Genomic DNA, 14,153 nt, shown 5'->3' on the forward strand with positions numbered 1-14,153 from the left:
CATCATGCAAGTCAGTTGTACTAGAGAATGAGTATGGATCATTCTTTACTTTCTTCATCTATTTATACTGCTGCACGTTATCTAAGTCATCAAAATGTTCACTTTCAAGGAGCCTGCTGTTTTATTGCTCTTTTTTTTTTTTTTAGAAATTTAGATTATGTATCACTTATGAGTGTCTTCTAAGGGTGAGAAAGAGATTGAAAATTATAATGGCAAATGTTTGCTCCTGACAGCATAGAGTCAATGGTTTTAAGCAACTAACAAAAGATTTAGCTTATGTCTTTTGCAGCAATAAATATGGTAAAAAAAAATTAGATTTACAATTTTAAAAGAAAATGTAATTAAGTAGCTATAATGAATAGGCCACTAAAGAAAGTGGATAAAGTGTATAGGCCCCCAAAATTATACTAGTGCATGGTTTAATTAGAATATGAACCCCAGTAATGCAGATGACAGTATGTTCAGGATCTGGGGCAAAAGAAGCTGAGGAAATGTAGCGGATAGAGAAGATGGGAAAATGTGGAAGTAGATAAGGCCTAAAGGAGACTTAGAACTTAAGGTTGAGCTAGGGTCTAACAACCAACTCCAAAAGCTTGTCAAAACAGGGAAAAGAGATGACAAGAGATTAATAGGTAATATTGAAAGGAATGTTGGATACACATATATTGGTTCAAATGCCAGCTTCCCTGCTTCCTTGAGTAATATTACAGAGCTGTTTGATCTTGCTTTCTTACTTGAAAAATGGTGATATAATGTCTGCCTCTTATGGCTAATGGAACTATTAATTTAGATAACATGCATAAATCACTTAATATGGTATTTAATAAATGACTGTTTGTCAGATTGATGTAACATCCCACACTTACTTTGTGTGCACACAGGATTAGGCATTTTCCTTTTTCTCCAAGTACTTTCATAGTTAGTCTGTGACTTGCTGTGTTTACTTAAAATGACAGCTGAGCGTGTGATATACACAGGGAAAGGTGAGAGATGAAGCCAGCTATGATAAGTAAGAAGAAATTTCACAGAGGAAACATTTAATATCTACATGTAATTATAATATTACAGATAAGTGTCTATCTTAGTCCAGTCAGGGTACTGTAACAAAGCACCTTAGACTGTTGTCATAAATAACGTGATATAGTCGTTACAGTTCGAATGGCTGGAAGTCTAAGAAATACCATAGCCCTTGCTTGGCTGGGCTCTAGTGGTGTTTCTTCCTGACAAGCAGATAGCCTTTTTCTCATGTGTCCTCACATGACTTTTTGTCCATGTGTAAATAGAAAGAAAGACCCCTTTGTATAAAGCCACCAAAGCTACAAAATGAAGATTATACCCTCAAAAGCCCATTTAACCTTAATTATTTTAAAAGCATCTTTCTCTAAATGAAGTCATGTTGGAGATTTGGGTTTTACCTTATGAAGTAGGAAGGACTCTGGTCAGTTCACACAGCAGAATCTAGACTCTAGAAGCAAAAGACTTGTAAAGACCTACATACAGATAATGGGTTTAGAAGGCTGAATTAGTTTATTATTTATTATTATTTTTAATCACTGTGACAAAATACCTAAAGGGGAGATACTCAAAAGGAAGAAAGATGTATACTAGTCCACTGTTTAGAAGGCCTTTGTTTCACAGTCACATGGGACCGTTATGCTGGGTCAGCGGTGAGACAGGGCAAAGTTTGTCCCGAGTGACTTAGTTCCTTCACCTGGACCCTATCTTTTAGTTTCTGTCACCTTGAAATCATACTGTCAAGCTATGACTAGGTCAGTGAATTCATCCATTGATTAGATCAGAACCTTCATGATCCAATTACCTCTTAATGATTGGATCTGCCAGTTGGAGATTATATGTTCCACCCATAAATTATTTTATGGGACACTTAATATTCAACTCTGAGTGGAGACTGAATAAAACAAAACAGACATTCCTACTGGTAATCTAGGTCACCTGGAATTATAAACAAGGATTGAAATTCTTCAAAAGAAGGCTTTTCATTTCTAGAAGGGAAAAAAATTCCAAATTTCTGATATTTTCATAAAAGGACAGTTTTAAACTATGGTCACCTAGCCTTTCAGTAGACCTTGTTGGGAGCATATAGCTTGAAAGTTACTGATAAGCTAGATGGATATGGAAGGGAAACAGAAGATGACCATTCCATGCATCTTTGAGTGTGTAAAAGGCCTTACCCACTCTAGATGTTCAAAAAATGTCAACTGAACTGATTTCCTAAGAAAATCTAAATATGTAAAAATAAACTTGGATAATTACATCCATGTTAATAGAACACATGTTGTTTTCCAAAAAACAAAAATGTTACACTTACTATCACTAGAAAGGTGAGGTATCTGTCAGATGATCTAAATTATCTATCCAACAGGATCACAGAAACATTCAATACAGTTGAAGAATGGACATAAGTCTTAGGAAACAGACACAATGTATTTCCATTTTCTTTTTTATATCGACAAAAAGATAGCCTTCCGTACAGTTAAATTGGGCCCACACAACCACATGGTGACCCATGTGATATGGGCAGATGTGATTCAAACTGTCGCTAGGCCTTGACTTAATTCAGGTCTTGTACCACACTCATTTTCTCTTTTCTGCTTGGTTGGCTCCTGACATGAATATTGCTATTTCCAGATGGCAAGTGTGTAAGGCAAAGGCCCATCTAAACTACATTGTCCTCTGACAAGTATAAAGGCCATTTTTTTTACATTGATACTGTTTAGAGATCAAGCTGCATATTTGGTTACCTGTATAACACATCTTCCTTCATCTTTTGTCTCATTGTATCTTTATTTCATCTTTCAAAACCAGTGGTTCAACCTTCTTAAGTGAATTAATTAACCCTAGTGGACTCTGATTGATAGTTTGAAAAACATCCTTATAAAGAATACCAGAGTTTAGATAAGGTAATGTGATGCTTGCCATTAAAAACAGATGAATTGAATTAGGTTTGCAAAGATCTTGGAGATATGGTTCAGCATAATCAGAATTTGACTATTCTGTTGTCTTCTTAGGTAGCTAAAATATGGCTCAGTGACCTCATTGATTGGCAACAAAAAGAACCAATGTCTGAGAATTGTCTTTTCAAGAAGGGACAAATACGACTAATGAAGAATAAATATTAAGTATCTTCCTATACAAAGGATAGATAAAGGAAACAGCAATTGTATGATGATCATGTTTCTTTTCTCCTTGGTCTGGGATGTCACCAAGTAAAGGCTTGATTCCACTTCAGCTTCACACAGTGTCCTCTTCAGTCTAGGTTTCCAACTTTTACCCTCATATCACACCTTTCTACAGTTTCTGCCTATGAATCCTGCCCTGTCTACCTATCCAGCTACCATTCCTACTGAAAAGGAACCTCCTAAGAAAAACCCAGAAAAACTGACCTGTCAACTATCTCAAATACTTAAGCTCTTTCTAAAAGAAGGCTTTGATTAGTTGCTTATTTTTACATAATACCTCACTCAAGCAAGAAGGTCTGGAGACTTGGTGGGACCACAGATCTCTATCACATCTAGAAAATGTAGGAGATCTGGGTATTATGGTGTATCTTAGTTTTAGATCTATCATACCATAGCCTTCCATCTGTGAGTTTCAGATTATTTTAAAGCATTAGGAGACTTTTTGTCTCCTCTGTCTCTACTTGAACTGTCAAGAAGGCTTGATGACATGCAACTAAGAAAGCTTTCTGCTGATAAGAACTTTTATTTAATTTTTTTCATCAAAACATTATGATACTTCAACATAACATAGCAGGAGTAAATTTAAAACAGATTCAGGCCCAGCTACTTCACAAGTTACAAACCCATGATGTTACTTATATAGGGGAGAAATGATCAGTAACTGTTTCAGTCAATATAGTTTAAAGTGTGTGATCATGTTCTAATGTGAAGAATCCATATTGTGTGTACTTGCAGAGCAGGCATAGAAGAGTTATACCAGCAAGAAAGCGTATAAAGTTTACAAGGTGCTAGATAACATGGAAAGAACACAAACACACACCTATGCTACTGCCATTTACAGAGTAGAGTCTACCACGAGTTGGATTTATGTTTGTGTCACACAGATAAGGATGGGAAAACAGACCAAGACTATTACAAAATTTCATGCTTGGCATGGTGACATATGCCTGAAATCTCAGTGCTTGACAGGTTAGGACAGGAAAATCATGAGTTCAAGGGTTGCCTGGGCCAGATGAAGTACCATGTATCTACCTACCTGTCTGTCTATCTATCTATATTTCTACAAAGCATATCATAATATATTCACAATATATTTAAATATATATGTGCATACATACAATATTTAGGGGATTTAGTTCATCTGCTCTAAATCAACCTAGACTACTACTTTCTGTCGATAGTATGAAGAGTGATTATATATACTGAAAATTGACGTGAACTAGAAGCAAAGACGATTAGTTCTCATAGCCATGATCCCTCAGACTTATGAAGAGTAAGGAGAATCAGAGTTATAAAGAAGTGAGATGATCCGATAAAGAAAGCCCTGGAAGTCTTGATGTTCTACCATGGAAAGCAAGTAAGGAAATAATCAAAAAGGCTCCTGAATGGATGCCAAACTCATTGGAGGTTTTTCCGTGAACTAAGTTGGAAACTCTCAAACACACTCAAAGTAGTATAGATCAAGTATAAATAAAAGATTAATCTGGAGTAGAACAATAAAGACTAGGCCAGAGGAGTGGAAATGGAGAGTAGTGGGATAAATGCTCAGCAAAACTCTGCAAATGGAGAATTAACAGGAGTGGGAAGCTAACTGAAGTAAATGTAAGAGTAAGAGGAGAAGAGAAGCCAGAAATAATTGCAGATTTCTGTTCTCAGACATTAGATATATGATGGTATAATTAAAAGAATGTAGCAAAAAACATGGATTTGAGGACAGTATAAATCAGTTATATTTTAACCTGTTGGGTTACACTTTCAAGTAAGAACTAATCTGTAAGGGTCTTTGAAAAATAGGTTAAGTGTTCATCATTGCTAAAGTAAATGAGCAAAAGTTCTGAAGCATAAAATCACCCAGGCAGTGGTGGCACATGCCTTTAATCCCAGCACTCGGGAGGCAGAGCCAGGCGGATCTCTGTGAGTTTGAGGCCAGCCTGGTCTACAGAGTGAGATCCACGACAAGCACCAAAACTACACATAGAAATCCTGTCTCAAAAAAACAAAACAAAAAGTTTTGAAACATAAAATCATGGAATGATAAAAATGGTGATAAGACACAATCTATTGCTTATTAATATATCACTTTTAAGAAAAACTAGTTTCAGTGCAATGAATCTTAAATCACCTAGTGATGGTGACATGGTGATAAAAATACAAAATTTTACAGGTCTCCTAACTTATATGATGCCATAGTCTCAACAAGAAGGAGTCTTTTGAGATAAGGTGAATGAAAAGGCAATTAGTAGAAAGCATGGCAGGTGGAAGTGATGGAATTTTCTGAAAGTATAAAGATAGCTATAGAGTCCTATCTGGGGCACATTTCCATGTGCAACATTTAATGCGTAGAGTTTGCCCACTCAACCCAATGACTCAGTTTCCTTTTGCAGTATGAGGCTGTGAACATCAATGCTAGGAGAATGGAAGACCACAGCAAGGATGACAAGGCACAAGTTAAGGAAGACAACCATGTTTTGTAAAAGATTCTCTAGCAGAAAGAAGCTAAGACATTTCTTTTTCCCCTTTTCTTTATTGTTCTCTTGTATATTACATCCTAACCACAGTTCTCCTCACCCTCCACGCTTCTGTCCTCCCAGTCCCCCTCTCCATACCTCACCTCTCCCCCAGATACACTCCTCTACCTTTCCCCCAAGAAAAGGGCAGGCCTCCCAGGGATATCAACCAAATATAGCATATCAAGTTATAATAAGACTAGGCACAAACCCTCATAGTAAGGCTGGACGAGGCAACCCAGTGGGAGTAAAAAAGTCCCCAAAGCAGGCAAAAGAATCAGAGACAACCCCCACTTCCACTGTTAGGAGTCCAACAGGAACACCAAGTTACAAAACTGTAACATATATGCAGAGAACCTGGATCAGACCCATACAGGCTCCCTTAATGTCAATTCAGTCTCTGTGGGCCCCTCTTAGTCCTGGTTAGTTGATTCTGTGGGCAGTTTTGGTGTGGTGTCCTTGACACCTCTGGTTCCTACAATCCTTCCTCCCCCTCTCCTGTAGGATTTCCTGAGCTCTACTTATTGTTTGGCTGTGGGTCAGGAGCTGAGACTTTCCTAGTGACTTTATGGGGCAGAATTCTGATGAGTAGGCAACTATTTTAAAAATACAAGTAAATATTTTAGCTAAATAAAATTGTTTGAAGGTATACTGTTTTTCTGTAGTAAAATAGTGAATCTGCTTATTGCAACCTATAAAATGGATTTTGAGCACCTAATTGGTAAAGACTATACACTCATTCTTCAAAAATATCTTTCAAGGACTAGTGAGATGGTTCAGCAGTTAAGAGCACTGGCTGCTCTTCAAGAGGACTGGGGGTTTGATTCTCATCAACCACATGGCAGTTCACAACTGTCTGTAATTCCAGTCTCAGGATGTCTGACACACACACACATATAAAAGAAAGGGGAACATTTAAAAATTCCTTTTCAAGCCTGTCACTTTATGCACAATTGACAAGTAAGTGTTTATGTTCAGAGCAAACTGTGGAATGGAAGAGGTAGGACATGCCCATTTCTGTAAAAAGAATATTATCTAAAAAATACTTAAGAAAGTAACAGCCTCTTAAAACTTATGACTTCTCATATTTGTGAACCTGTCTAACATAGTTAGTTATTTTTATTATAGGCAAAAAATAGCTTTAGCTTAAAAATCTTCCTTGAAAATGAAGCATCATAGATAAAAATCCTGATAGACCTTTGGCAAGAAAATATGTATGCTTTTCTCAGATTTCTTCATGCAGGTGACTTCATAGGTAACATTGCTTTTCTATTTGTAAATTTAATTGCCTTGATTTCATAGCCTTTACATTTAGGACATCATTTTTACTTCACAGCAGGTATCTTGAATATGATCTAACTTTTAAAGCAAAATCTGACTTTAAAGCAAAGGTATAAAGTATGTTTAAACTAAAATTCAAGAAATATAATTATTATCAAATTCCTATTTTCATTTACTCTTAAACTGGCAACAAATTTAAGAAAACTAGATTCTGTTTTTGCAAACAATGTAAGTTGATAGAAACCAACTATTAGTTAAATACTTCATTTGTAGTGAATATGAACAGGAAATGGATAAAAGCAAGGGCCAGGGGAAGGGAAGCTCGTTGTGCAGGTAGGTCAGCAGCACACTATGCCTTTGTCTTTTCAAAGGGAAAGTGGAAGATCTTGAAGATAGAGAGCTTCTTTCCTGGTCAGGATGTTGCTGGGGCATCTTGGCACACTTTCTACTTTCCAACTCAACCCTGATAGGAGATCCCAAACAGGTTCCAACTTATCAGTGCCTAGGAGTTAATGGCTTTAGCAAAATAGAACATTGGGTTGAGCAATTATGTACAAAAAATACCTACATGATAGCAATTTAATCAGGCTTGGGAGAAACAGAAGAAACTCAGCTTTGGAAAGATGAGTGATAACGCAAATAAATACAGTGAAACTGAAATTACTTATTGTTGGAGAATGATCCTGATTTAATTAATGGGATCCCCCAAATTCACATGTAGAATGCCTAGCATGTGACAGGGAGCTAAGACAAAAAAAAGATACTGTCAAACCAAAACAGTGGTGGTGACAGCAGCAGCAGCAGCCATGGCTCTCTGTCCCATTATGTCATTATTGTTGGCTTCCTCCAATACTGAAACAATATTTCAAATCAGATAGTACGTATTAAAGACTAGGAATACACATCTTCATGGTACACTAAGTTCATTGAATTTAAGCATTTTTGTTAGTTAACTCAAAGTATTAAGTTAACATACAAAATAAAAAAAAATCAAAGTATATTCATGTTTAGGTGCCAATTTTTCATAGTTTGTTGTCCTTTGGCCTGAGTGCAATCAGTAATCAGCTGTAACATTCAAAGGGAGTATTGTAACATTTATCTATTTCTATGTAATAAACTGCCACTTTTGAATGAATCTTGCTTGTCAGACTGGTGGGCTATAGACCCTTAGGTATAAGGTAAGCACTCAGTGTGTCAGACTTTTGTATTGTCTGCTGAGAAGTGTGGGAGAAAGCCTCTTCCTCCCCTCTGGCCAGCTTTTATTCCTGAGGTCACCTCATGTCATCATGGTATTACCCCGCAAGAACTTCCGAGAAGAAGCCCTCCATCTTCTTCTTTTTTTTTTCTGCCTTTTTTTTAAATAGTATTTTTATTTTATAATTAACTTAATTCCACATATCAGCCACGGATTCCCCCATCCTCCCTCATCCCACCCCCAACTTCCCCTCCAATCCACCCCCACTCCCACCTCCTCCAAGGCAAAGTCTCCCCTAGGGAGTCAGCCCAGCCTGGCAGATTCAGCCCAGGCAGGTCCAGTCCCCTCCTACCTACACCAAGGCTGAGCAAAGTGTCCCAGCATAGGCCCCAGGCTCCAAAAAGCCAGGCCATGCACCAAGGACAGGTCTAGCTCCACTGCCTGGAGGCCTCCATCTTCTAATGTTTGTCCCTCCCTCACAAACTTCCATGGCAACTTAGCTGGGCTACTAAATGATTACATATCTGGACAGCATTTCCCAAGGCATTTCTGTTTGGGTGTTTTGGATAAAATTAAATTTTGAATGTCTCAAATAATCTTTAAATAAATCATATTGCCCTTGAGAAAGTAGGTAGCCAATTTCTTCTATTCAGTTGAAGGCCTGAATAGAACAAAAGTGGCCTCCCCCAAGAAAAAGAATTTTTTCCTATCCGTGTGTGTGTGTGTGTGTGTGTGTGTGTGTGTGTGTGTGTGTGTGTATGCATACACATCTAGGTCAACAGCTATGAATTCTTTAATTCAGAATGTCACATTGCTTTTCTCATTTGAGTAATCATTGGTTCCATAAAAATGCATGTTCATAAATTACATTATTATTATAATTCACATTCTATGATTTCTAGCCAAGTGGAACATGTTTTTTTAATAAACCTATAAAATCCACATTTATTTCCCCTATCTCCATTTTTGTGTAAACAAAACCAGTCATGATGGAAGCCTTTTCTCTCAAGTCTCTAACTATCTCGGGGATACATTATTTCTCTTCTAATGATCAATCCTAGCATAGTAATGTAGTATACACACTGGAGGTATAATCTATAATATCCCATTGGTTCTTTCTCTAGAGAAGTAGGGAGATACAGGCTGGGCAGGTCACCCAGCACCACACCATTGCACTGTGCCTCTCTCTTTGTGTCTTTGTCTTAGTCCCAAAGTGTAAATCCTTTCCCTTCACCTTTGGCCTTAGTCAAAACACCTCAAGGTCTAAATACATTCACTCCTTAAGATTTACGGAATCAATTACGTGGGCACATACCTATAGGAATCCTAGAGTAAACATGCTTATTTTACATAAATCATTGTCCTCATTTCTGATAGCTTTCCTGGGACACATATTGAGAAGTAATATATTGGTCAAAAAGTTACAAGCTACTCAAAGCTTCCTCTTCTGGACGTCATTGCTGCTTTTCTCAGCTGTATCTATCCCTAGTATTCATATCCAGAGATTCTTGCTGTTCTAATTCACATTTTTTCAAATGCTAACCCTGTATTACATAGTGCATAAATTTACCATCAACGTGTATTTTGTTTAATAGCAAGCATCTTTTCACGTATTTTTCTTTTAGGAAAAGGATGGAGAGTATCCCTTTATTATTCATGTAATTGGAAATTTTTTCACATAACTTATTAAAATAATTTTCCATGTACCCCAGGCTGTCCTCTAATGTACTGTGTAGCCTTGAACATCTGATACTGCTACCTCTACCTCCAGAGGGTTGAGATTATAGGTGTGCACGACCTCACTGAGTTGTAGGTGTTGCTGATGAGCAAGTCTAAGGCTCTGTGTGCTCTTTGAGAACACCTCACCAACTGAGCTACATCCACAGCCCCTCATTTTCATTCTTATGAGGTATATGTTTTCTGAGATGTATGTACTATAGAAAATTGGAAAAATACAATCACATGGAAAAAATCTAAATTACGAAAATCTCTAAGGCAGCTATTGCCAATGTTTACAATAAATCACTCTAGTCTTTTGTTACTGGCTTACATACACACACACACACACACACACACACACACACACACACACACACACACATTTGTGTGTTGTTCTTTTCTATATGATTCTTTTAACATATGCTATTAGAGTTTTTTATTGTTAACAATTTTAATAAGCATATAGATAACATCTTAAACAAATCTATATTAGCAGTATTAAACTATAGAATAACAATTTCTTTTTTAAAAAGTAAACTTATATATTTACTTATTTTATATCACAGCCACAGTTTCCCCTCCTTCCTCTCCTCCTAGTCCCTACCTCCCAGCCACCTCTGTTTTCACCCCCCAATCCAATCCTCCTCTGTTTCTGTTTAGGAAAGGGCAGGTCTCCCATGAGTACCAACAAAAGAAATGAATATTTATTTTTTTAATATTTGTTTGTTTGTTTTTTTGTAACAAGGTTTCTTCGTGTAGTTTTGGAGCCTGTCCTGGATCTTGCTCTGTAGCCCAGGCTGGCCTGAAACTCACAGAGATCCACCTGGCTCTGCCTTTCTAGTGCTGCGATTAAAGGCATGTGCCACCACCACCTGGCTCCAAATGAATACTTCTTATGGATAGAAATATATTTAAAAATTTCTGATGCACAGATCAATCTTTTCTTAAAAAATTGGTTTATCATACTATGGTAACATAGACTCTAATTTCTCTATAAGTTAAATTTGTTGTTATTAAGTAAAAACAGGAGTACGAAAAATAATCTAAGTGGCCAATGTTAAAATGAACATTCAGTGGTATTTTATTTTCCTTTCTCATTCGTTCTTCTGTTTATTCAACAAGTGATCACTGAATACTGCTATAGACCAGGTGCCATGATAAATTCCAAGAAAAGCAGTAGCTACCCCCCCCCCCCAGATCATTACCTCCACCCTCCGATCCAAAAGAACTCTCGATAGAAGTGCTTCTTCTTATGTCTCTAGAGTCATTTACAGTGCTTAGCCATTTCAAGCATAACAGAGCACATCTTGCCTACTTGTCAAGCCATACTTACCAAGGATATCCTAGCCCTTTTCTGTTCTAACATTGCCTCTCCTCCAAAGGGCAGTTTTACCTGAGAATTTTTTTCTTTCCTTCCTTTCTTCTGATATATTTCTGATTTTTGTTAACATCAGTAAAAGCAGAGGGTACAGGCAAGCCACTTGAACATATGAAATGAAATTGCACTGTGATCTGGAATATAAAACACAAATGAGAAATACCTTAGTTCTCACAATTGCTAGGTGTTATACAAAACATCCAGTGGTCTCTTTTGTGAAGTGTGGCTTTGTAAGACCTCACAGAACAAAAGTTCTAGAAGAGGGTAGCTTCTGAGTAGTGCTAAGGATTTTTGCTTTTTTTTTCTACCCAAAAACGTCTGTTTCTGAAAGATTTTTACGTTTTAATTATGTGTATATGTGTGAGGATGTTCCAGTGTGAGTGCGGGAGCCTACAGAATACAAAACACATGGAAGTCTCTGGAGCTGTAGTAGAGGAGGTTGTGAGCTGCCCGAAGTATGTATGTGTGCTGGGACCCAAACTGGGTTCCTCTGTAAAAGCAGTGCTTGCGCCTGAATGCTGAGCCATCTCTCTAGCTCCAAAGGCGTCTGGCAGAAATATAGTTTGCTAGTTCCATTTCGATAGCCTTACATTGTTCCTGCCCCTAGACTTCTGAGGATGATCTCAATTGGGATTGCTAGCCCAACTATATTTTGTCATGTCCCATAACACTTTGTGCTCATCTTGTTCTCTCAGAAAACCCAGCTCTAACCAAACCCTGTTTGCCATGTTGATGATTCGTTTTTTAAAAAACTGAGTTCCTTCAGGACAGAATGTATACACTGTCCTGTGTCTGTCATTGAATCCTTTCTGCTCACATTGGTGCCACATTATAGAGTCTTAGTTATCTGGTGAATGGCCATTTGTCTGAACTCGGATATTAAAGGTTCATACATTAAGTCTGAAGAGGACTTTTCCCCACCTTTTCACCTGAAGGTATCCTACAAGAAAGATTGATTCAAATACCACTGTCTCTGAGCGTGAGTTGTAGGTCCTTCATGGAATGTCACTGACCTCCATGCTCTCTAAGCACCCTATTTACTCTGACCCTGTTCTCACCTGTTGGTTCTGGTCTTCCCTGTCCCTTCAGGTTCTTAATGCCCCATACAATAAGGAGAGCGTACAAAGATGTTTGTCTGAATTGAATGGGGAGAGGGGGGAGGCTTAATTGTTGGCATGACTTTAAATTTCAGTTTACTTAAAGGAGAAACCACATTAAAACAAATTTACAGGGCAGTAAGTAAAAAGGGATGTAGGCTGTTTTCCATGCAAAACATAGTCCTCACCTCAAAGGGAATAAGAGATAAGTTTGTTCTGGAACCAACTTTAGAGACTATGGCCCAGAAACATGGAATTAGGCTACCCTGAATATCATGTTTCAATATGGAAACAATTTCAAGAAGTTTTTATAGTTATAGAAGATGGAAGTTAAAATCAAGGCACTTTGTATGTATATTGGTGGGAGCACCAGAGAAGCAATTTGTAACAAAGTGAGGGAATCTCTGTGTAGCTTTTGAATGCTATCTGATGACATTATTAGCTTTGGGGTTGGTAATCAAGTGTTTATTAGTTATTATATTCTAAAACATTGCACCTGATAATCGTTGGGATTATTAAGCCAGTCATGAGGTGGGCTATAGTTTTTAAGGAGACTAAAGATAGTTTATGCTAATTCTGCACAGGATCTGTAAGAGTCCAATTCTCCACAATAATAATTGTGAAAACTTTAACACAGGTGTGTGCTTTTTCTTCCAGATACCCAAGTTCACCGTGTAATGATTGGCAAATAAGAGGCATGAACAAGTAATGATTTTTTTTAACTCATAATGTTTAAATGGGTGCACAGGACCTACTTTTGCCATCCTCAGATGCTTCTAATTCCTGCCAGGTGCCTGCAAATGGCCCCATCATAGATTAAGTTTTGCCTTTATATTCCTTTCCATTGACAACAACAAGAAGAAGAAATCTAAGCACCTAGCCAGACTAACGTACGGATGGATATTTCTGCTTGGAAACCTCTGCTTGAGGACTGTGCAGATGAGGCAAGTTTCTGAGCATTGCTCATATACTTTATTTATTTTGTCATTTTTCTTTATTAAGAAATTTTCTACTCACTCCACATACCATCCACAGATCCCCCCTCCTCCCTCCTCCCACCCCCAGACCTCTTTCCCAAGCCACGCCGCCTCCTCACATCCCCCAAATCGAGGTCTCCCATGGGGAGTCAGCAGAGCCCAGCCCACTGAGCCTAGTCAGGTCCAAGCCCCTTCCCACTGCACTAAGGTTGTGCAAGGTGTCACACCACAGGCACCGGATTCCCAGAAGCCTGCCCATGCACCAGGGACTGATCCTAATCCTCATGGTCTGGGTGCTCCCCAAACATTTCAAGCCAAACAACCCTCTTCCGTATCCAGAGGGCCTAGTCCAGTCCCATGGGGGCTCCACAGCCACCAGTCCACAGTTCATGGGCTTCCTTTAATGTGGCCCGTCATTTCTGCACATCCTCCCATCATGATCTCGAAGTCCCTCGCCTGCAGAATCCCTCCTCACTCTCATCAATTGGATTCCTGGAGCTCAGCCTGGTCTTCTCTGGTGACTGGCCTAGCAAATAACCTAGCTGTCATCATAGAGCCTTTGTCCAGTGACTGATGGAGGCAAATGCAGAGATCCAAGGCCAGGCTCATATAATTTATTAAAGAAAATATATGTGGAAGAGTCGCAGGAAAGCAGAGGGGTTACAAAACTCCAGTTTAGTATTCACGATCTCAAAAATCTACCGGTCCACCCTTGCAAGACCTCATAACTGGTATTTTTAATAAACTTAATTATCACACTTGGATTCAAAACCTGAGGCCCAGGGTTGAGGATCTCTTA

This window comes from Peromyscus maniculatus, chromosome 2, assembly GCF_049852395.1.
Source record: "Peromyscus maniculatus bairdii isolate BWxNUB_F1_BW_parent chromosome 2, HU_Pman_BW_mat_3.1, whole genome shotgun sequence".
Classification (NCBI taxonomy): domain Eukaryota; kingdom Metazoa; phylum Chordata; class Mammalia; order Rodentia; family Cricetidae; genus Peromyscus; species Peromyscus maniculatus.